The sequence below is a fragment of the Balearica regulorum genome, chromosome 9 (genome assembly GCF_011004875.1).
Source record: "Balearica regulorum gibbericeps isolate bBalReg1 chromosome 9, bBalReg1.pri, whole genome shotgun sequence".
NCBI classification, from domain to species: domain Eukaryota; kingdom Metazoa; phylum Chordata; class Aves; order Gruiformes; family Gruidae; genus Balearica; species Balearica regulorum.
In genome coordinates, this window is record NC_046192.1 from 17,027,748 (window position 1) to 17,049,092 (window position 21,345).

Below are 21,345 nucleotides of genomic sequence, written 5' to 3' on the forward strand. Positions count from 1 at the left end.
TGCCCCTCGCAGTCACATTCATTCCTGCTTTGGCTCAGGTTGGGAAAGACAAATGAGTGCACACTACAGACATACCCAAATCGCTGCCATCGAGCCCAGCACAAGTCTTTCCTCCACTGAAGTCCCTGGAGAAATATGTGCAAAGACCATCCCCCCAAGGAGCCACCTCTGGGTTTCATACATCCCCCAACAACCTTTACAGGGAATATCCAGGTGCTTTTACAACAAAAACAGTAACAACAGGCAGGCTTTTAGCTCTACAAAACTGAGGTCCTCCTAGCTCAGAGCCACTGCAGCAGATGCTCAGTGGTCTGTGCACAGCTAATTCTGATTTTCATCTTGCAACAAGAAATCCCAGCTTTCTATCACAGTCCTGCAAGAGATAACAGCAGGAAAGTCTCTTTGGTAACACAGCTTTACACTGTCAAGCTCCCATCTGGCATAACTCAGTACGACTCCTGTGCCTCCAGATCACCAGCTACAGCGGACGAGACTTCAGAGTCTGTATACACCTATGCGTGCACATCTGCATCTTCATTGTTATGCCTAGCACAACACAGACCACTTATTTTAATGCACCATCTCAATAGGCAATTTATCATTTAAAAGTAATTTAAAGCAAATACCCAAACAGCAGGAATCAGCTATCACAGTCAAAGCACTAAGTAGAGTCTCAGAACTACCAGAACCAGAATTTACCAGAAGAGCACGTCTTTCACAAAAGATTGTTTTCTTCATTTGTTTCTTCCAACTACTTAAATTTAAGGTACAGCTCATAAAAAGCTGAGAAAGTGATAACAAGTTAAAAAAGCTTTCCCAAGCTGAAAGGAAAATAAGGTGAGAGGCTGAGATCCACAAACTCTAAAATCCTTAAAGATCTGATGATCAGAAATAGTCTGTTCACTCACTGGCAGATAATACTGATGCTGTATTATCAACAGCAAGAATCAACATTTCTCAAGGAAAAAGAAAAAGAATATAAATTTAACACACAAGTAGAGTATGGAAAGCAAGGTTTCCTGTTCGCAGATTTAAATCTAAAAGCAGTAGTTTACAATGCCTGAATTTAAGCATCAATCCTCTGTTATGGTTTGAGTTTTCCTACATTGTTCAGATTTTTCAGAAATGGGCAGTTTAAAACTTCTGCAAGAATTCCAAGTTTCAGAGAAGTGCAGTCAGCACTTTCAGAAAAAACAGGCATCCCTAGCATAACTTTACAGTGGTCACTTAGAAACTGAAGTAACCAGACTCCCCAATCCCTTTAAAGGAAAATCTTACCCGTGAAAATAATTTCAGCAAGTGCTAATTACACTTCTCACATAACAGCCTGACTGAAGGGTGTTTTTCTGACTACTCAAAAAGTTGCATTCACTTTTAAATCTCCTTTACACTTGAAAGCGTTACCAATATTCAGAGCTTAATTTTATTATTTTATTTTTAAATCAGTATGGCTATACTTGTAGAAGCCCAAGCATGAACACCAGTTAAACCAGGATAAAGCAGCCAAGAGCTGGAATCCGTTCTCATTCCTCCATGGAGCAGATCGCTCAGCCTGACCACCACAAGGAAAATTGGTGTTTTAACTGTTCCAGTCACCAATTTTTAAGTGCAGACAAGCTCCCAGCAAGTCAGCCATCAGCACAAACTGACACAGCCCCCCCCCATATGATTGGCAGGTGCACTTACAGGTCCCCAGATGACAACCCCATTCAATCTGACCTTTTCATTTTAAATGAAAAACACTTAAAAGCCTGCCCTGTTCTGACATATGTATTTTTATGTCTTTCCCACACTGTGCCAATATATTTGTTATTTGCTGGCCAAAGTCCTCAAACTCAGAATTCTCACATTATCTCCTCTGCTGCCGGAGCCCTGATCCTCAGCCTGGCCACCGACGAGGGAGCCATCTGAGGTCTCCATGTCCTCACGCATCGGAAAAATCAGACCCTTTATATGCAAACCTCAACTCAATCCCAACTCAAAATTCAACTTTATACATGTGTAGCCTTACACTTGAACACAGCTGCCTGGAGACACAGCCTGACCCTGCTATCCCAGGACACTGATGCCTGCAGGATCAGGCCCTAACAGCTTTCTGTGTTTGCTTCTGTGCTTCTCGGATTTCATTTATTAAACTGCTCAATTCAAAATAATGCTGAAGTTACCTAATAAAAAGATCATGCAAAATAACAAAAGCTGGAGACGCATTTCCTCCGCTCTGCTGCCAGCAGTAGCACCTGCTCAGCGAGTCATCGATACAAACAGCAACAGCTAATACGCCCGGCTGCTGCCTTTTGGGAGGCCAGATCCTGTGCTGGTGTAAAGCAGCAATTATGCGAATGGCAAGTTTCGATCTGCAAGGAAGCACACACCCCTCCGATATCGTACTCAGCACGGAACTGCTTTCAAATCCACCACAACCCCATGTGTCAAAATTAGCTGTAATGGTACTTATCGCTTCCGAACTCCTGGTGCAGCCCTCATGCTGGAGGAAGGCTGATGCTGGCCACAGCACAGACCGTCAGCTCTGACGGGGAAAATTAGTTCCCATAAAAGACAAAACTCACCGGCAGGCCCTGCACGCTGTGATAAAGCATTGCCCTGTGGGAGCCCTGGGGTCCTGCAGCAGTGGCACACCTGGCTTCAGGGACAGGGGACTCATTTTTATCTTTGCTGTCACACCTGATTTTCAGGTTTGTCCCAGGGTTTGTTAAATGAGATTAAAATAGGGGAAAAAAAGCAGGGAGATGGGGGAAGGAGGAGGAGAGACCACTCCAGTGCGGTCTTTCTGGCACATCAGCACCAAAGGGGTGGGATCCAGCCTGCACTGAAATGATGGGATCTGGCTTTCCCAGACAGAGACAGCTGTATTGTAACAAATGAAAAAAATCACTTGGGGCAGGACAGATTTGAGCAGTGGCTGAGGAAGCTGTGAGACAGCCCTACCTACAGTATCCCAGCAGCCAGGAGCCACCCCACAAGCTCTCAGCCAGAGCCCCTGGGAAACAGTTGGGGACCATGTCACATCCCTGTTATTTTAAATGCACAAGGGCAGCTAGAAAAGAAGGGTGGCTAAGGGACAACAGGAATCAGCATGCCTATGCCAGAAAGCCTGCAGGTCCCATGCTGGAGTGACCTTTCAGCAGGTCCCCATCACTGCCAGCAGCGCTGCCTGAGATTTACATGTCTGTAATTGACACCAGGATTGGACCCTGTATTTTCAGGCACTGACTACTGGCCTCACGTTGTTCACACTCCCTCAGTCTACTGGAAGTGGAAGATTTTCAAAACAGACTCATTGATTTTTTTTTTTTTTAATTTATTTCTCTTCCCCCCCACCGTTTGCTGTCTGCATTTCACTAAGCTTGGTCAGAGAGACCTCGAGCAAGAGGGGGGCAGTTTCACTTGCTCACTCAAATGCACCCCAGCTTCTTGATCAAAGAAGCATAATTGATTTTGCTTTCAAGTTCTCATGCAGTATCAGAGCACCACAAAGCCTGGGTTTCAAAAAAAGCATAATGTTTTGCAATTCAAAACAAAAAAAAGTCATTTCTCCCCCCAAGAAGAATGGCCATCCACACCAGGCAGCACCAGCAGAACACTGCCCTAACACATCTCCCTTGTCTTAAGATGCTCAGTCAAGAAAAACAGACCAACAGTGACCAGGAGCACAAAGGAGCAGAGGAAGAGTGCTGTGCCCCAAGGCACAGGGGTCAGGAAGGTGCCCAGCTCTCCCCAGTCCCAGCACAGGGTCTTCTACAGCCCACCTTTAGATTGAAAACTCCTAGCACAATGATGGTATTTTTGTGCATGTTTGTTCAAGTCTAACGGTACTGCTTAGAATAATAGCAATGAAAATGGTGAGGAAGTAAGTCTTATTGTAAGGGACAATGCTCCTTTAACCATTTTCATTTTAAATGGCCAAAACTTGAAAGCAAAGGTCACCTTCTCCCAGGCTTGCTCGGGTGCCACCACAACAAAACCCTTGACACCATGCTGGGCTCTATTATCCCTCTTCTTAAAGCCATTTGTAAATGCAACTTTTAAAACTCAGAGCCTACACGACTAGACAGTCATTGTGTTCTAGTCTTCTGTTTTATCCGGTTTTGACCAGATCATTCGAAAACAGCAATACCTGGCAGTCAACTGGATTGCCCACTCCCATGCCCACTTGGTCAGGCTAGGTATTTTTGAGTTATAATACATCGTGATGTTTTAAAAAAGCACAATCAGCTACAGGACCAGTAAATCTCTCTGATTCAGAGACGTCTGTCCCCTCCTTCCCCCCATCTTCAAGGGCAACAGAGCATTAGCTATCTTCTTTCATTTTTAGACCCTAATAGCAAACTGCCCCAGTTCAGCCTTGGAACAAATACCTTCAGATGGGATGAGCAACAAGGGGCCTCGAACACCTGTATTAAAAAGAAAAAGAAGAGTTTCTCAGTGTAGCTGCTCCTCTTTCCAAACAGCTTGATTGGATTGAGAGGCCTTCAAAACCAGAAAAAGCCCTGATGGGGCAGAGAGGCCCAGGTATAATGTGGAAGTGTGGCAATCAGCCAGCAGAGAGTGGAGTGGCCTCACTGCCGACTGCTTTTCATGAAAACATTTTTGTTTTCAACTAATGTTGTTACCATCACAAATGGAGGAATAAAAAAATACCTAAACTTTTTTTCTTTTACAAAACAAGAGCTGAGTTGCAAGCTGATGCTTCCCACAGAAAACTTCATTTTGAGAAAGGAGCCATTTATACCAAATATAGATAAAAAATTCCAGAGTGATTCTGACAAGCCCTAATAACTGCTCTTACTTCATTCCAAAACAAGGAGGACCACAGATGCCTGTGGATGCAACAAGAAAGCACCATTACTTCCATCATAGATGGAGACTGAGACATACAGAAAATACATTAAAAAGCTGGTTTAGTTCCTAAATTACCCCAACCTTCTGCTGGAAGCCAGGCTCCTCACTGAAAACAAAAAATAGCAGAGGCAGTGTTTCACGCCGTGCTTTATGCTTTTCCTCCCTGTGGCAGGGAAAATGGCCTGCCACCACAGAGCCCCCACTCCCAGGCTGGGATGGGGAGGGACGATGGCAAGGGTGCTCAGTGCCCAGCACCCAGCCCTGTACACACTCCCGTCCCCCCAGCTGGGGCTCAGGCTCAAGCAAAAGGAAGGCGGCAGAGATAGGACACCCCTCCATCACCTTGTGCAGGAGAACCAGCCGTGCAGACTTCCACGGGAATTCTGCAGATTATCCTCCCTCCAAAGGAGCTTAATTAATTGCCTGTAAAAGGGGATTGTGATTTATCACATAACTTCTTTCAGTACTGTAAGTGCAAGTATTGTGACGTCTTTCCTCTTAAAAGTTAAGGACAGCAAGCCTTTAGCTCCTGTGTGCCATTTTATCTTGACCTGGAGAAATTTATATGCTGGACTTGCACTGCATTTCCGTTATTTTTTGCCTAGCACTAACAGTGACGATAAAACTGCACCCCTGGACCTCTATGATTTGGTTCACTTTGACATCATCCCTGTTTCTCGGTGGAAAGGAGGAGGCTTTTGGTTTGCAGAATAGCAAAGTTATCAATTAAACATCCTCATCACCCTTACTGGGCCTCTTCAGTACTCACAGGGAGAGATTACGCTTCCTCCTGATGGTTTCTCAGCACAAAGTTTTATTGGCTACTAATTCTCTGTGCTCTTTCCAAGAGTTTGCCACACGATATCCTCCAGCCTTCTACATCCGCATGCTGTGTTTTGGAAGAGTACATGCCTATTTCTTTGAAATGTTAGCTACAGTGTGTGTGTACAACATCACACCAAAGGTACAAAACATTTGAGATCAAGAAAGGTCTCTTTAACCTTCTTCCACCTCACCGGTGTGATTCACAGGAGCACCTAACAGCGTAACACCACCATCATACCTGTCCTCGCCTACTCCCCCACCCTACCGAGCTTGTCAGCGGGAATTTTCTCACTAGCCCTGAAGCCAGCATTTATGTTATCAAGCCAAGTGTTTTTATTTTTTCACTTGGTGATGGGGAAAAACAGAGAGGAATTGCAGAAGCTTTTGGAGACAAAGATCTCTACAGGACGTGCCAGCTGATATTTTCAAAGACTGACTTGGCTTAACATCAAGGAAGCCAGCATCCAACATGGAAGCAAGCAAGATCAGCTCCATGCCAGCCATCAGCCAGGCTCAAGGAGCATTAGTGAGGAAGACAAAAGGAGAGGAGGAAAAAGACTAATATTCACCTGTTACAAGAGGTACAGCCACATCCCTGGTCACCACCCAAGAAGGAAACACAGAGAATAAAATGAGGGGGGGACCTCTGTGAGCAACCGCAACATCTCAGACAGCAGTGGCCATGCACAAGTCAGCACTCACCAAGATTGACCACACAGTGGTGTGTGAGATACCACGCTTGGCCTTCAATCTAGAAACAGGAGACACACGTGGGAGGCTGCGTGGGAAGAACTGGCAAGTGAAGACTGTGTCCTATGAAGGGTGCAAATCTGCACATTGCACACAGAGGCTCACAACAGCCTTGCATAAGCCATTCACCCGTAGCCACCGTATACCTAGTTACAACCCCCAGAAACACAGATGACTTGATCACCAGGCCTTTATCAGCATTCACAGAGACCAGAGAAGGTCAAGAGAGCCATCATCCAAGAACAGAGGACAAGCACAGCAACCTCAATGGGAACTTGACAGGCCAAGAATGACTACAGTTCACAGAGGACCAAAGAGAGCTCGCTTGCGTCGCCCTCTTTTTCTGAGACTCTCAAAGACAACAAAACCTCTGACCTTTGATTAAACCACGCTACTCTCAGAAGAGGGGGCGGCTTAGGGGCTCAGGGACTCAATAAGAAACTATTTATCTCAAGGTCATGGGTTCATACCCTCTTCAAGTTCTTTTTTCTTAGTCAATTAAGACAGGGGACTCGATCTGCATTAAAAAACCTGTTACTAAGGGCACAGCCAGATACTGCCTCATGAAACAGGCAGATTAAGAAAATACAGCCCCGTTGCTGCTCCTTGCAAGCCTCGCAGCTGAGCGCAGCAACACTTTGCTCCCTGTGCAAAGTGAACACAACCCGCTTTCGCACCCAGGGCAGCAAAACAAAGGAGAGGATTGCAGGCGAGCAGGCACGGCTGCCATCGCCAGCCTCCAACAGCAGGTTAGGCACATCCCCACAGGGAGCCTTATGGATGGAGCTGGTTCTGCCCCAGCCTCTGAACCTACTCCTGGGAGACTTCTGTCCATCCCTGTACCACTGCTTTGAGACGAGGTATTTTCAGCCAGTCACCACTGCCCAGACGGCTTTTCCCCTACACCAGCTGGTGTTCAGAGGCCAAAACCATGAGGTCATGGTGGGGATAAGCAGCAAGATTGGAGATGTGCTTCTGCCTTTGCATGCACAGAGTTGACAGCATCTACTGGGCTCCAGCCCTTGCTGCCCAGGAGCCTGACCACTTTAGACTGGACATCTTCCAGCCCTCATCTCAGTGGTGACATCAGACAGCCCCCCCAATTTGCACTGAAGGAGCACGAACACTTGTGTGAGCACTTAGGACCAGATGAAGGGAGGAGACCCTCTGTCCTACTCCTGCTGCAGGCCCAACCCCAACGGTGACAGAAACGTGATAAACGCAGAGGTCGAGCAAACAGGGAGGAGAGAGGACACCTTCCACTACGTCAACAGGCCCAGAACAGCACATGAATCAAAGTTAATGTGTATCTGAAACCAATTACTGATAGAAACCAAACTATCTAGGAACTACAGCTGCTGCATTCAGGGTTCCTGGTAGTGAGCACAGACACAGTCAAAACCATTTTTTGTTGTTGGTTTTTAGCCCATAAAAAGTCAAGATAAAAAACATGCTCACGCACACACTTGCCTCTGTCGCCTTTAGGGGCTTCCCACTGAGAAGACACATCCTTCCTTCCCCCCCCCCTTCCCCCCCCCCACCCCAATGCAACTATTAAGTTTCATAAAATTTTCCATAACTCCATGTTTTTCCTATATTTACCCTTTGGTCCAAAAGCTGGGAAAGAATTCAAGCACAACCTCCCCATGCACCAGGATGGAGCTACTGCCCCTGCGGGGACCCTCCCCATGCATTGTGGCCAGTGCAAGGGTAAAGGAGCAAAACAGAGGGGTTTGGAAACAAACAGGAAGCAAGCAGAGTTTTCTCTGAAGATGATAATTATTTTGGAGAGGACTGCATACCCTTTTGGCTTCCAATTAGTGGCAAACCAAGTCAACCTCTGTTCATATGAGTGAGAGACTATTAGGGTCTACGGATCTTTAGCCAAGAAAAACAAATCTGTACCAGTCTTTCACCCCCAGAAAACTTCTGATTGTCAAGCACAGTTACCAGGAGAATGAATAGCTTCTCCTGCAAGCTCCTCACTCAAACTAATGCAGACAAAAAGGCCAGGCAGCAGCAGCAGGCAGCACAGGGCAAGTCAGATGCACGCACTTAGCATGCACGGAGCAACTGGAGCAGGTTCAGAGTGAGGGAGAGAAGCAGCGGTCCACAGCCTCCATCGTCACAGAAGACACCCAAAGCTTCTCCTTGAGATGCTGAATGGCAAAAAAAAAAAAAAAAGGTGGGGTCTGTGTCCTGAGGAGACTTCAGGAAGCTTTAATGGAGAAGACAGGTGCACATGCTGGTTTCCTCAGCTGTGATCTGTATGCAATGGAGACTGATAAAGATCTGAGTGAGAAACACCTAAAAAAAAGTCCTTGATTCATTAGTAATCCAGAACTATTCTCTCACTGCCTCCCCTTCCGCTGAGCAGCGTTATAATTAAACTCTACCTGTAAAAATCAGGACAGATCAAGCCAGAGCACAAAATAGAGGCCAGGACAAACAACAAGTACAATCCATAGCCCTTCTGGAGCAAGAAAGCTGAGCATGTAAAGCATCCCAAATCATCTTTCACAGCACCCAGGAAAAAAAAAAAAAAAGAAAAAAGAAAAAAAACATTCAGATGCAGCAGGAGCTCATTTTTGTTCCCAGCTGATCTTTGCAGACTGGCTGTTGGGGCACTAATGATCCATACGAAGAGGATCAATCCCTTTTTCCCCTCTTTGTGCAGCTGAATTTCATTAAGAGGATGAATATAGACCTTGGAAGCTACAGTGACATACAGAGGTCTTCCTTATTCTTCATTCCTCTGATGTGCTACAGCTTCATTTTCTCTTTGGAAAGTTAGCCAAATACCTTTTTTTTTTTAGGGGAAAGCAAAGTGTCAGGCAGCTTCTGGCCCATGCAAGACTGAGCAAACATCTCCTGATAAAAAAGCCTGCAAGATACTCATTATCTGAGACCTCTGAATGCTCCATACAAAGTTACTGCAGTGGAGTTCCCTTGTCCTCAGTGTGTTATCTCTGGCAGCTGGCTGGGCTTGCACTTCATGGTGGGATGGAGTGGGACCAGCCAGGACATGAATTGCATACTGCAGAATCCAGAGACAACTTCAGAATAAACTGCTGCTTCAGCAACACACATCCATATAACTTGCTTGACCTCAGAGGCATCATGGATCTCACAACTGAATGTTCATGCTTGGGGAAAGAGAGCAAGGCAAGCAAAGGATTCAGGCCAGCCAGGAGCATCGTGCCTTCACACACCACCACCAAGGAGGTGGGCAAGTCAGCACGTGGACAAAGACAGGCAGCAAGCAAAATCCACAGCTCCCTCCTTTCAATTGGATTTTAATAAAATGTGAGTGTGCAAACATAGGACTAAATCCCATTCCCTCTCAAACGCTAAAGGAAGTGGTGTCTTTGATTTCAACAGAAACCCAGGCTTGCCCTCACATAGCTGAAGGCAGCACAAGCCGCCGTGGTGAGACCAGTCCGATGGAGCGGCAGCAGGTGCTCTGCAAAGCTGCACCCACACAGCCATGAACACGCCCCAGCTTAGATAGGCTCTTCTAGCAGGTGTCATTTGAATCCTGGGCATCTCTCTAGCACAGTGCAATGATATTTAACTTCCTTGTGGGCTCAGGAGGCTGCCAAACATCTGTTGGGATTAGCTGCTTCATGTTTGTAAAACACACATAAATGCTATCGTAAGGAAGGGGCTGACCTATTTATGAATGTGAATGCTGGACCTAGACCCAAACCCACATACTGTATTTGCACATATGGCTGTATCTCCCTTGCCAGATTTTACTGTCTGAAGCTAGGATGGAGGCATGAGGTGTCACCTATAGGTTACAGCCCACTTTTGGTCACTGCTAATTTAAGTGAGTCATACTGCTCCCCTCCTCCACTTTACCCCATCCAATTGCACAACTGAATTTTGTTAACAAGCTGGGCTAAGTGCAGCTCTACCAGGAGCTCCCAAATGTCGTATGGGTTGCCCTTTGCAGAAGAAACCCACCTTCCCTCAAGCCTCCATCCCACTCCCTGGAGCCCCACCAGGGCTGCAGATCACAGACTCAGCCCACGCATCTCCGGCAGGCTCCCAGAGGCCAAGCTGCAGCAGATCAGCCGCCCAAATTCCTGGTGGTAAGGGACTTTGCATCAAGTTTCACATTTCTCTTGGGTGTCCCTCCCTCCCACACAGGCGTCCTGTGAGTAAGGGCTGAGGAATGAGACAGCGAGCATGCACAGCTCAGAAACCACGGTGATAAACAGCCGTGAGGGAGATGAGCTCCAGAGGCAGGATGGGGAAGAGCCCAAGTAGGTTTCAGGTGGAACCAAGCACATTTGCTAAAGGGATTATAGGTAGCAATGCCTTGCTATGGCAGGGCCACAGGAGCTGTATGTTCCCGTGACTCAGAATTGCTTTGCACCAAGTTGCAAGTCCTAGACATACAGCTTTGCTCTGCCAGAAGCTACCGCTCCCCTTTCCTCTGCAGACACATTTCAATACTTACCAGGTCTCCATCTTAGTCACATTCTGCTAACACACACTTTCTACCCTCTTTTCATCTTCCTTCATAATCAATCTCCATGTCCCCAAGTCAATCGCTCTGCTCGTGTCTCACCATTCTCCACTTTATTTTCATCTCCCAAGGCAGGAGCTCCTCAAACCCAGACACCACTCCACGGGTGCAGCTGCTCAGGTTCACAGGATTTCAACACCCTTGGTTTGGCAGTCTCACTACTCTCCTTTGGGTAGTATAACAAGCGGCAGGCTTGGCCCAAGATGCTACAGGTCAAATTTAGAGATACGGACAACGCAAGAAAATGTCTGTAGGATACAGAAGCAAAAACAAAGAGAAGAATGAACAGGAGCCCAGGGACACACCAATACCATACCCAGAATTACTCATGTAATTCATTAGACAGATAGGCCTTGTCTTGTTCTGGACAAGAGCATCTGGAATCACTTCCATTACACATCTGGTAGAATGTGCACAAATAAAACACACAGAAAATACTCCCATCTAGCAAGTACATCCACCAAGACAGCTGGAACTAAACCAGACGATTCAATGTGGGACTTCCTGATAATATGCAGCTACCTTTGTTCATCCAGTTCCACCCATGAAATTGGGCACACCCTTAATCAGGTATGAATCAAATCATCTGAGACACAAGAAATTTATCAAGAGCTGTTGCAAAAAATCCCATAAGGTTGCTTGTGCCTTATTGCACTTCACCTTCAAGGCATGGGGAGCAGCCGATGCAGGCAGACAGCCACCCTGAACACAAAGCTGGAGCAGATCACTTTCACTAGGACTTCTTGTATGTGACTGCATGATCCAAGACCTAAAACACCACCTCAGATGTGCAAATGCATACAGACAGCACTCAGGAAACTCTGGCAGGGAGGGAACCAGAGTGATGCAGGTATGGGTATGACACCCCAGTGAGACACCTGAGCCCAGACAAAGTGGGGCTCCACCAGCACAGACCATCATTGTAACACACCAGAGGATGAGTCCTCTCTCTTTTTCACCCCAAAGTATATCACAGCAAGGCAGTGCAAAGGCAAGGTGATGGCAACCCATCTGCCTTGCATCCTCAGACAGATCAGATACCCACCTGTAAAAACAGCGACCACATAACACTGCACGCAGGTTGTGTGTAACGAGGGATGGGAGCTAACTTTACACAAAATAACTTACAAACTCACTCACCCTACAGGAATCCTTGTGTGCAGTAGGCAACAAGCTCTGCTCTATTAGCTCCTTCTCCTCCCACTCTACAATGCAGTCCTTAAACTTCTCCACCATTTCCCCAGCCTCTGCACACCCTGAGTTCACAGTTCTCCTAGATAGCAGAGCAAAACACACCATGCCAAGCCATGGAAGGAGGCTCACAGGCACTCCATAAGCTGCCATCCTTTCACCCAGACACTTCGAATACCCGGGTGGGCTGACTGCCTTGGAAGGACATGGTCATTTATATTGTTTTAAACACTTCCTTATCTTTAGGCACACAAGTAGCTGCAGAGAGTTCAGCTGGATTACTCATACACTTGAATTTCAGACTTACTATGCGAGAGGTTCACTGAGCCCTCCTTAAATGGCAAAGATGCAACGCTGTGTTTTCCGAGCTCAGCTCTGTGCATCCCATGGAATCTGAGAAAGAAACGAATTCTCTGAAAAAGCACCGAAGTGGAACTGTGCTAGGGAAGGCATAATTCTCCTTCTCCCAAACAACAGCCTGCTGGATCAGAAGTGATAGAAAACCACCAGAACTTTAAAGGAAGCTTAAACTACACTAAAAGATGGCAGTCTTACTGTACACAGGAAAACAAGCCACTGAGGAAGCATTCAGCAGATGACGTGAAGACCCCATTACCCTTATTCTACTCCTTGAAATATGTTTTTATACATAAATACCACCTGGACCTTAATCATTTTTGTAGCTCCTTTCTGGACCTCCCCACCACCACATTTCAGATTCAACAGCATTAAGCTGCCCCAGTTTCTAAATGCCAGAGGCAAAGACCATCTTCCATACTAAGCTAGGCAGTTCAATACCCAAGCAAGATAAGTAGAGGCCTTGCCCCCCAGTCAAGGATGATGATGATAATGCATTAAGAAGCAGGTAGAAGCGGAAAAGATGAGGGAGATGGACTGTACAGATAGGCATAACTGCAATAAGCAGTTCAGAGTAATCTACAGAGTTGGGTGGAAAGGATGCTAACTTCAGTCTGTAATTACAAACAATTCTTTTCAACCATTTCTCTGTTTGATTATCAGTTATGACTGCAAACTAAAGAGAACAACCCTGGTCTAACCAGCTTTTTTCTCCTGAATTTCAGTGTCAGGGATCACAAAAAACTCCCAGCCTCACTCCTCTCCAAGCCTGTGTCCCATCGGTAAAATGGCAAGAATAATTTTCCTTCACCTTCACTGCAAAAACAGTCACCCCAACTTACAGAGTGCTCCAATGAAAGAGCTAAGAGCACTCCAGAAAAGCACAAAAGGAAAATGGTAATTCTGCATTCAGTCCCGAGTTTGAATAGTGTGTAGTAAATAAGGCTTGGAGCCACACACTGCACAAACAGAAAAGAAACTGAATAGCTGCTCATTAAGTATCACCTTCCACTTTGGGCACAAAGAGTAGGTGCTCTGGCAATTAAGTGGTTATATCATAATACCTGCTTGCAAGGGGTGGCGGGGGGGGAGGGGCACAAATTAAGGTTTCATTGATGACCTTCATTCTGGCATTTCATAGCTCTGGAGCACTTGGACTTTGCAACTTTAATACTATTCTTTTAACCAAGTGCATTGCTCTTAATTAACTACAGAACTGCCATGTGGCTGCCTCAATCACTATCCGTTTCTCTTGGGAAACCCAGATTAAAGTCTTGTCTCGGCCACAGTAATAGCTTGAGGTATCACTCAAGATTTGCCCAAACCCATGAAAAGCAAATCAAGTCTCTACCTCAAGCCATGAGGTGTGTTAAATTCAAGCCAGCTGATCTCATTCAGGGTTGAGCTGAAACAGAGGAGATGCAGCAGCTGGAATTACCACTTATCAGCTGCTAATCCAATCGCTCTCCCAACCTAGTTGCTGCGTGCGGCACACTGTCTGGGAGACTCCTCACTTTCATTCAAGCTTGCCTCATTAAGTGGAGTAATTCAAGTCTGTTAAGGTGAGGTAATAAACTGCTGCAACAGAGAAAGCTCCTTAGGGTACATGCACACAGCACATCGAAGATGCACGTGCACGTTACCGAGATATAAACCACTGCAGCTGGGGTACAATGAACACACCAACTGCAGCAGGACCGCCTGCAAGTCACCAGTGAAGCATCCCAAGTTCCTCTTCAAAAAAAAAAAACAAAAACAAACAAAACCCATCTCACCAACCTGAGTTTCCTGCAGCCAGCCACACTGATGAAAAAGCCCCAGAGGAGGTATTTTAAATTTGCTCTGCTATGCTTAACTAAGGCTTGGAGCTGGACCACTTCTGCCCCATCGTGCAGTGCATCCCTTCCCACCCCAGTGGGCTCCACAGCCCCTTCTTCAAGGTCTGCGGCACGACCTGCCAGCCTCCTCCGTCCACAACAAAACAGCTGGGTCCTGATTCCTCGGCAGCGTTACGGCCCCCCAGTTGCGCAGCCCTGGCAGAGGCTCTCCAAGTGGAGGAGAGATCAGGAGCATGAGCAGAGGGAGAAGAGGAGACAACTGCAGCTCCCCACAATGAGATCCACTGGCCTAAAAAAAAGCAAGGGGGGGAGTTACAAATTGATGCATAAACAAGACCTGACTGTGTAATTCGGAGCTAACAGGGTAGTTTACTAAATGTTAATTAAATTCTCTGTGCCTGTTACCAACTGTGGAGATCAACCTATTTTTAAATTAAATAAGCAATAAATGCTTAGATGAACTTCTATTAAATTTCACCCAGCGAATGAAGTATGTGGGGCTTTTAATAGACATTAAACAAGATAGCTATGGCAAGTTAGTTGATATTTTATTACCTAAAGATAATGGCCATATTAAATCTCAACTAACTATTCCACTGGCGGCACAATCATCCAAGACTTGGCGGAAGTTTTCCTGCCTTGAAGCATCACTGGGCAGCAGGGGAAGGAAGGCAGCCAAATGGTGAATGGCACCTACTTGGAGGATGCTTAGGCACAAAACGGGATCCCTCCCAGCCAAATCTGGAAACCCCAAAGAGGGCTGATATGGGCTCTCACACAGTAACAAAGCTGGCATAAATCAGAGGCCCTCAAGCATCCCAATCACCCCAAACCAAACAAAGCAATGTATAGGGTTACTGAGGAATAAGGTTACAAGGTTCCCTTATGGCATCAAGGGCAACAGAAAACATCTTCCCTAGCAGCCTGCAATGCTCAAATGCTTGTATCTTTTTCTAAGAAAAGGTTATCAGCAGCCCACAACGCCACCGATGTTTGTTTTCCTTTCCCGAGCATATTGCAATAGTTTGGGAGTGCTTTTGAGTGACTCACACGTGTGTCGCTGTCACCCACAGATCCCAACAACAGATACTGACAGTCTAAAATGACAGAGACTTGCTGACAGTGACTTAAAAATCATCATTTTCATGCCAGCTCTCACGCTTGCTCAGAACAAGATCAAAACCAGCTCTTTGAGATGAAAGCAGAATCTCCACCGAGGTGTCTCTACCGGTAACCTTAATCACAACGATTAAGTGTGGGTAGCAGGTTGGGTTTTTTTTTCAGGTCTAGATTGGAAACATCATGAGCCCTACCTGCCCCGCCATGCCCAGAAGCAGGAGGAATGGAAAGAGCCAAGCCCTGCACCCCACTAACCTCCGCTTCTTGGGCAGGCACAAGGTCTCAAAAAAGCTTTCAAACTTTGTGGGGTTTTTCTGGTCTGTGGTTTTCGGTTTGATTTGTTGTTTTCTTTTCTCTGTTTGTTTCTATTTTACAAAACAAAAAGCTCCCTAAATTAAGAAGAGGAAAATACAGAGCTCTGCATACTTTACTGATGCTCTCCTCCAGCATCCCAATGTACAAGTGAAAGCCAATTGCAACATCCTCCCTCCAGTCCTTCCTCTAGAACTGTTGTTCTTAAAGTTATTTCAAGTCCTGTATTTTCCTACATATAACCCACACTCTTTAAAGGTATTGTTCCTTGCGAATCCGTCCCTCAGATAACCCACATCCTTAGATAAGCTATGGTTTCCGTCTCCCCCGCTCCTGCCCGCTTTTGAAGCGTGGCTGCAGTTCCAGTAAGCTCTCTAGCTTTTAGCAGAATTACCCTGCTATGAGAGCGAGAGCAAAGGGAGATGATGAAGCTACCGGGGTAAGGAAGCAGGCTGCAGAGGACCAGAAAACAGGCAAGAGCATCGCTGTCTCACTCACGCGTGCACATAGCAAAGACAGATGCTGAATGCCAGACTTCTGGTGGCTCACATAGACTTGGTATTCACCTTGCTTCCCTAAAGGCTTCTCTCCATCAAAAAAGTAACGTACCTAAAAAGCACAGGTGTACCTTAGGGAAATGCGTATTTTTTTGTCATCCCAATGCCATCTTTAAAACCTCTCTGTGCAGCCACAGGGACTTTCCCCCACCTGAAGGGACTACCAGAGCTACCACAGACTGCACAGAAGAGTTTATTAGGAGAAAGGCAGAGCTGCGTGGGTCAAGCGTTCAGAAGCTTGGCAAGGAACGAAATGCCACCGAGGATGCATCGTTCGCACAACTATGATGGACAAAGGAATAGAGAAACTACTGCGAGCACCCTGAGGGTACACGTTTCCACAGATGCACGGAAACTGTCTTCTTGCAAACAACTTGTCACCCACCCAAGCTACTGCTTTTCTCCAGCTACAGTCAACAAGAGATGTTTCAGAGAAACCCGCATGAAACAGTCTCTTCTTTCTAATTAGATGTTTATGACATAAGAACCATCACCATTAGCTGGTACAACTCCCTATGTACCTGACATTCATATAACCCACCTCCTTTGTAGACCTGGCTAAATTCTTGTCCTCAGCAACATTCTGCATGATAAATGTCACTATTTAGCTACATGGAAAAGCACTTAATTTTGTTCATTTTGAATCAGCCACTTTCACCTTGGCTTGCATTGGTACACAGGAACAGAGACACCTTTTCCATTCCCAACAGCACTCACTGTTTCTGTCACACCTTTCTAATAAGTCCTTTACATAGGAGCGATCTCAAACTGCTGGTCAAACTCGCTCAGGTTTTCCAGCTCCTCACCATTTTTACTATCCCTCTCCACAACTGCATGCACCAAGCTTCACTGATCAGAAGGGAATCACTTAAGTTTTATAGTCAGACATTTTACAGACGAATACAAGCCGTGATTTTAACAAATAAGGCAATAGGCTTCAAAATTGAGGGGTGTCTCCACTCTGATCATGAACCTCCACAGCGTAATTCATACTATGAGTTATAATTAAAAATACATACTGATGATCATGTTATATATTTAAAAGCACTCCATCTCCACTGAGACTGACACTATTAGGTGCCTTGCAAAACTGACTAGTCCAGCTCTGGAGCTTCACCTCTGAACATCCTAGAGAAAAGAGTGCTTTGGCAAGGGATACACCTCTGAATGTGCACTTTCATTATTTGAGTGCCTGAATTACACTGCACCAGTTCCTGATTCTGCTAAGACAAGAGCCCATTACCTTTTCCTAACGCAGGACAGCTGAAGACAATATTCAGAGCAACACAACTTTGTGATCCGATGTGTTCTGCAAGTTTCCATGAGACAAGGCACCTAAACCACACAGGAACCTGGGATTTTCTGTACCCTGACCGTGATTGCCAGGATATGGGATCTGAAATCCACTTCTGGCCCACCAGTCCAGAGAGATTTTCTGCCAGTTTGTCCTGGTTTCACTAGAGCACATTGCAGCCAGTATCATTCCACACTTTTACTCCTTCAAGCTGAGTGACTGCTTGTCCAAATGGCGACTAACAGAAGGGGACAGGACCCACAGAGCTGGAGTCTGTGTTGAGATGGGCATGGTCACCAGCATCCAGCCCCAACACCCAGGCTGATCTCCAAGCATGCTCTGAAGGTGAAAATCTCACCTCAGTGAAATGGGAAATGGAGCTTCTCTGCCCAGCCAGCTTACGGGGCGGCAGGTGGTACCAGCCACACTGGGCAATGGGGACTTGGGTGATGGAGACAACCGTGCAACAAAAGCAGTAATCCTCACCAAGCTAGGCACCATGCACGGTGGAGACCGCACAACAGCAATGCATTGCAGTTTGGGGCTGTACCTACAGAAGCTTAAACAAGACACAGTTTCAGCTTTACATTCCTGGACACATCCTCCATTTCCACCCAGCAGTGCACAAGGGCCACATATCCCTGATTGGAACTTCTGGACAGCAGGACCTCTGGCAACACAGGACACATGCACAGCCAACAAGCCCACAGCCTCCACACAACACACGCACTCTGGGGCTGACTTTTGGGAAGAGGGTATTAAAAAAAAATAATCACTCAAGTGCTCTCTCTGTGCACAAGGAGTGCATTCTCACAGTCTAAGAGACTCATCACACACCACCTACCCGCTACAAGGTGCCTCTCTCCAGCCAAGAGACACCTAAAAAGCCTACAGTGACCTTCAGCAACCCATGTGCTCCAAACAGGCCCTGCAACCACAGGGCTGGAAGAAGAGCCTACAAAGACCAGAAAACATCTGATGGCAGAAGAGCCCCCAGCACCGTAACTGATGAGGACTTTGCGCTGCCACCATCCTGGACCAAATTCCTCCAGCTTGGTAGCTTTTCCCAACAACGGCTAACACAAACTGACTCAGGTGAGGCAAAAAAAATTTAAGAAAACAATTAAAGGAAAACTACAAATGCAACTCGGCAATTAGAGGGCAGCAGGGCTGAAGGCCCCCTTAGCGGCACCAGCACCTCACTGCAGCTGCAGGCAGGATTAGACACCGAGGGCAGGAGCTCGCTGCCAGGTGGTCCTATGGCCACCACCCACACCAACACCTGCTGACAGCCCATCCCACAGAGAAAAACCCCTCCAACATAGGCTAAACAACTGAAAGAGGGGAATAACAGAGCTAATAAATTTAGGAGTGATAGGATGAAAGGTCATGGGGTGGGCAGGGGGAGACAAAGCAGGCCAACAGGCAGAGAGAAGTTTTCAACAGTAAATCTTTATCCTCAGATGGAAATATTTCCTGAGGGAAATCCCATAGATCAGAGTGTTATTTAGCCTTGCCTGGGCCAGTCCTGCTGCAGCAAGGGTGGGGATAACCAGAAAGTCCCTCACACACCCAAACCGTGCTATGCACAGGACAACAACCAACATTTTACAGTGTGAACGTGGTTGAAAGCATACAGATGAAATGCTGTGTCCCATTTTCTGGCTCCAAGCATTTCCGTGCCTTCCTAATATCCCATATCTGTAATCACTTGGTGAGCCAGCACCCGCTATATCACCCAGCTCCCAGACATCCCCACCCTCTCTCAGATCTTGCCCCAAAAATTATTCCTGGAAAGTACAAATACAAACTCTATGGACAAGTGAGCCCAAGAAAGCAAAGAAATTCTCACATCTAGAGTGCTTTGAGAAACTTAACACTTCCATGCAAGACCCTGCATTTCACATGGGCCAAAACCACTTTCTGCACAGGGGCAAACGTGGTGTGGATGTGCAGGAAAACACAAGCTCCACAGTTCCTGCAAGCTCTTAAAAGTTTGTGTATCAATCGCCTGGCAAGAAAGATACCAAATAGGAACCCAATCCAAAAAAACAGACAACTGGGCCAAAAAGCCAAAACATACAAACATAGGAAAAACAAACAAAATAATCAAAACAAAGCAGGGGAATCCAATGCTCATCTGTTTCAGCAACATGGCCAAACTGCACCTCGAGGTACAGTAGCCAGAGCAATTACAGCATGAGTTTCTCCATCAACACCTCCTCCTCCGGAGCACTGCCTTCTCCCCAGCGCAGCCCCAGGGCGTGGAGAGCGCTCCTGAACAATGGCAGGAATAAGATTTGCCTGTTCGAAAGGGGAGGGCAAGAGAGAGGGGAGGAAAAAAAAAAAATTATATTAAAAAAAAAAATCCTGGGTGACGTAAGGGTGTGGGAAACTTTTACGTCCTTACCTGCTGGGGGAGGGTGGGCCTCCCCTGGCGTATAAAAAGCTGTCAGGGCTTTACTCAACTTGTTATTTACTACCGAGCCCCGACCGAGGGGTCGGCGGGCGCAAGGTGCGGCGGCGGGACAGCGCTGCAGCCGCCGCGGGGGCGGAGGCGGCCCCCGCCCGGGCCAGGTGCACCTGCGGCCGGCAGCACCGCGCCGCCGAGCCCCGGCCGCCCAGGGGAGACCCCGGCCCGCAGGCAGCCCCCGCCCGGCGCAGAGAGGGTCGGAGGGAGGAGTGCAGCGGAGCCGCTCAAGTACCGGGGAAGTTTCCCCCCCGCCCCACACCCGGGAGCTGCCCCCGCCCTGCGGCCGAGCTCGCACCTCACCGGGCCGGGCCGGGCCGTCCGTCCCCCCCCGCGGCGGCCTCCGCGCCCTGGGCGGAGGGAGGAGCCAGGCGCGGGCCCCCCCCGGGCGGCCGGCAGCGCTCCCCGCCCCGGCCGGGGGCTCCAGCTGTTGCACAGCTGCCTCGGCGAGCAATGGGGGGGGGGGGGGAGAGGAAGGGGGCAAGTTATTATCTGCAACAATACCTCGGGGGGAGGAGGCAGCGGAGGCGAGCGCGGCGGCGGCGGCGGCGGGAGGAGGCGGCGGGGGGAGGTGGGACCGGGGGCGGGGACCGCCACGCCACGCCCGCCCCTCGGCCCCGCCGCCGGCCCCTTCCGCCCGCCGGCCCCTTCCGCGCTCCGCGCCGCTGCTCCGCCGCGTCCCCCGGGCAGCCCCTCCCGCGCCCCCTGCTTCTGCGCCCCCACCCCACGGCCCCCCGCATTCCCCCGCCGGCCCCTCCCGCGCTCCGCCCTCCCGCATCCCTCCCTCCGGTCGTTCCAGCCGCTCCCGCGCCCCTCCGCATCCCCCCCCCTCCCGGTCGCGGCGCTCCCGCCTTCTGCATCCCACCCTCCGCGCCCCCCTCGGCCCTTACCTCCCCTCGGGCTGAGGAAGGGGGGGCCGGCAACCCAAGCTCGGCCGGGACGCCCCCGAAACAAAAAGCGAAAGCGGTGGCCGCTGCCTCCCGCCCCGCCGGGCTGCTGCGCTCTGCCCGGGGCTGACGTCAAGGGCCCAAATTCCTGCCTTTCCCTGCAGGCAGATTTGTCCATGTAAGGGCTGGGGCCGGGGCCCGGGCCGGGGCGGCCGCACGGCGGGAGGGGGCTGCGCTGCGCGCACGGCGGGGGGCGGCAGCTACCGGTACCTCGGGAGGGGGCGAGGGGGCTGGAGGCAGCCCCGACCCTGCAAAGCATTACCCGCCTGCCCTGTAACCCGGGGTGTC

At 48.3% G+C, this 21,345-nt stretch overlaps 1 protein-coding gene across 6 annotated transcripts in view; it reads right to left on the reverse strand.

Moving 5' to 3' along the window:
• The window catches only part of LPP (LIM domain containing preferred translocation partner in lipoma), a 334,675-nt gene extending 313,541 nt beyond the window's left edge, over positions 1-21,134 (reverse strand). The window contains exons 1-2 of one of the 6 annotated variants that reach the window (XM_075761267.1): positions 20,615-20,668; positions 4,377-4,412 (exon numbers count right to left, since the gene is read on the reverse strand). The gene's annotated coding sequence lies outside the window, so the exon portion shown is untranslated. Of the gene's footprint in view, positions 1-4,376; positions 4,413-20,614; positions 20,696-21,000 lie in introns of those variants that run through there. The other 5 variants (XM_075761264.1, XM_075761266.1, XM_075761262.1 and 2 more) reach the window with 5 other exon arrangements.
• Positions 21,135-21,345: the final 211 nt, after the last annotated feature.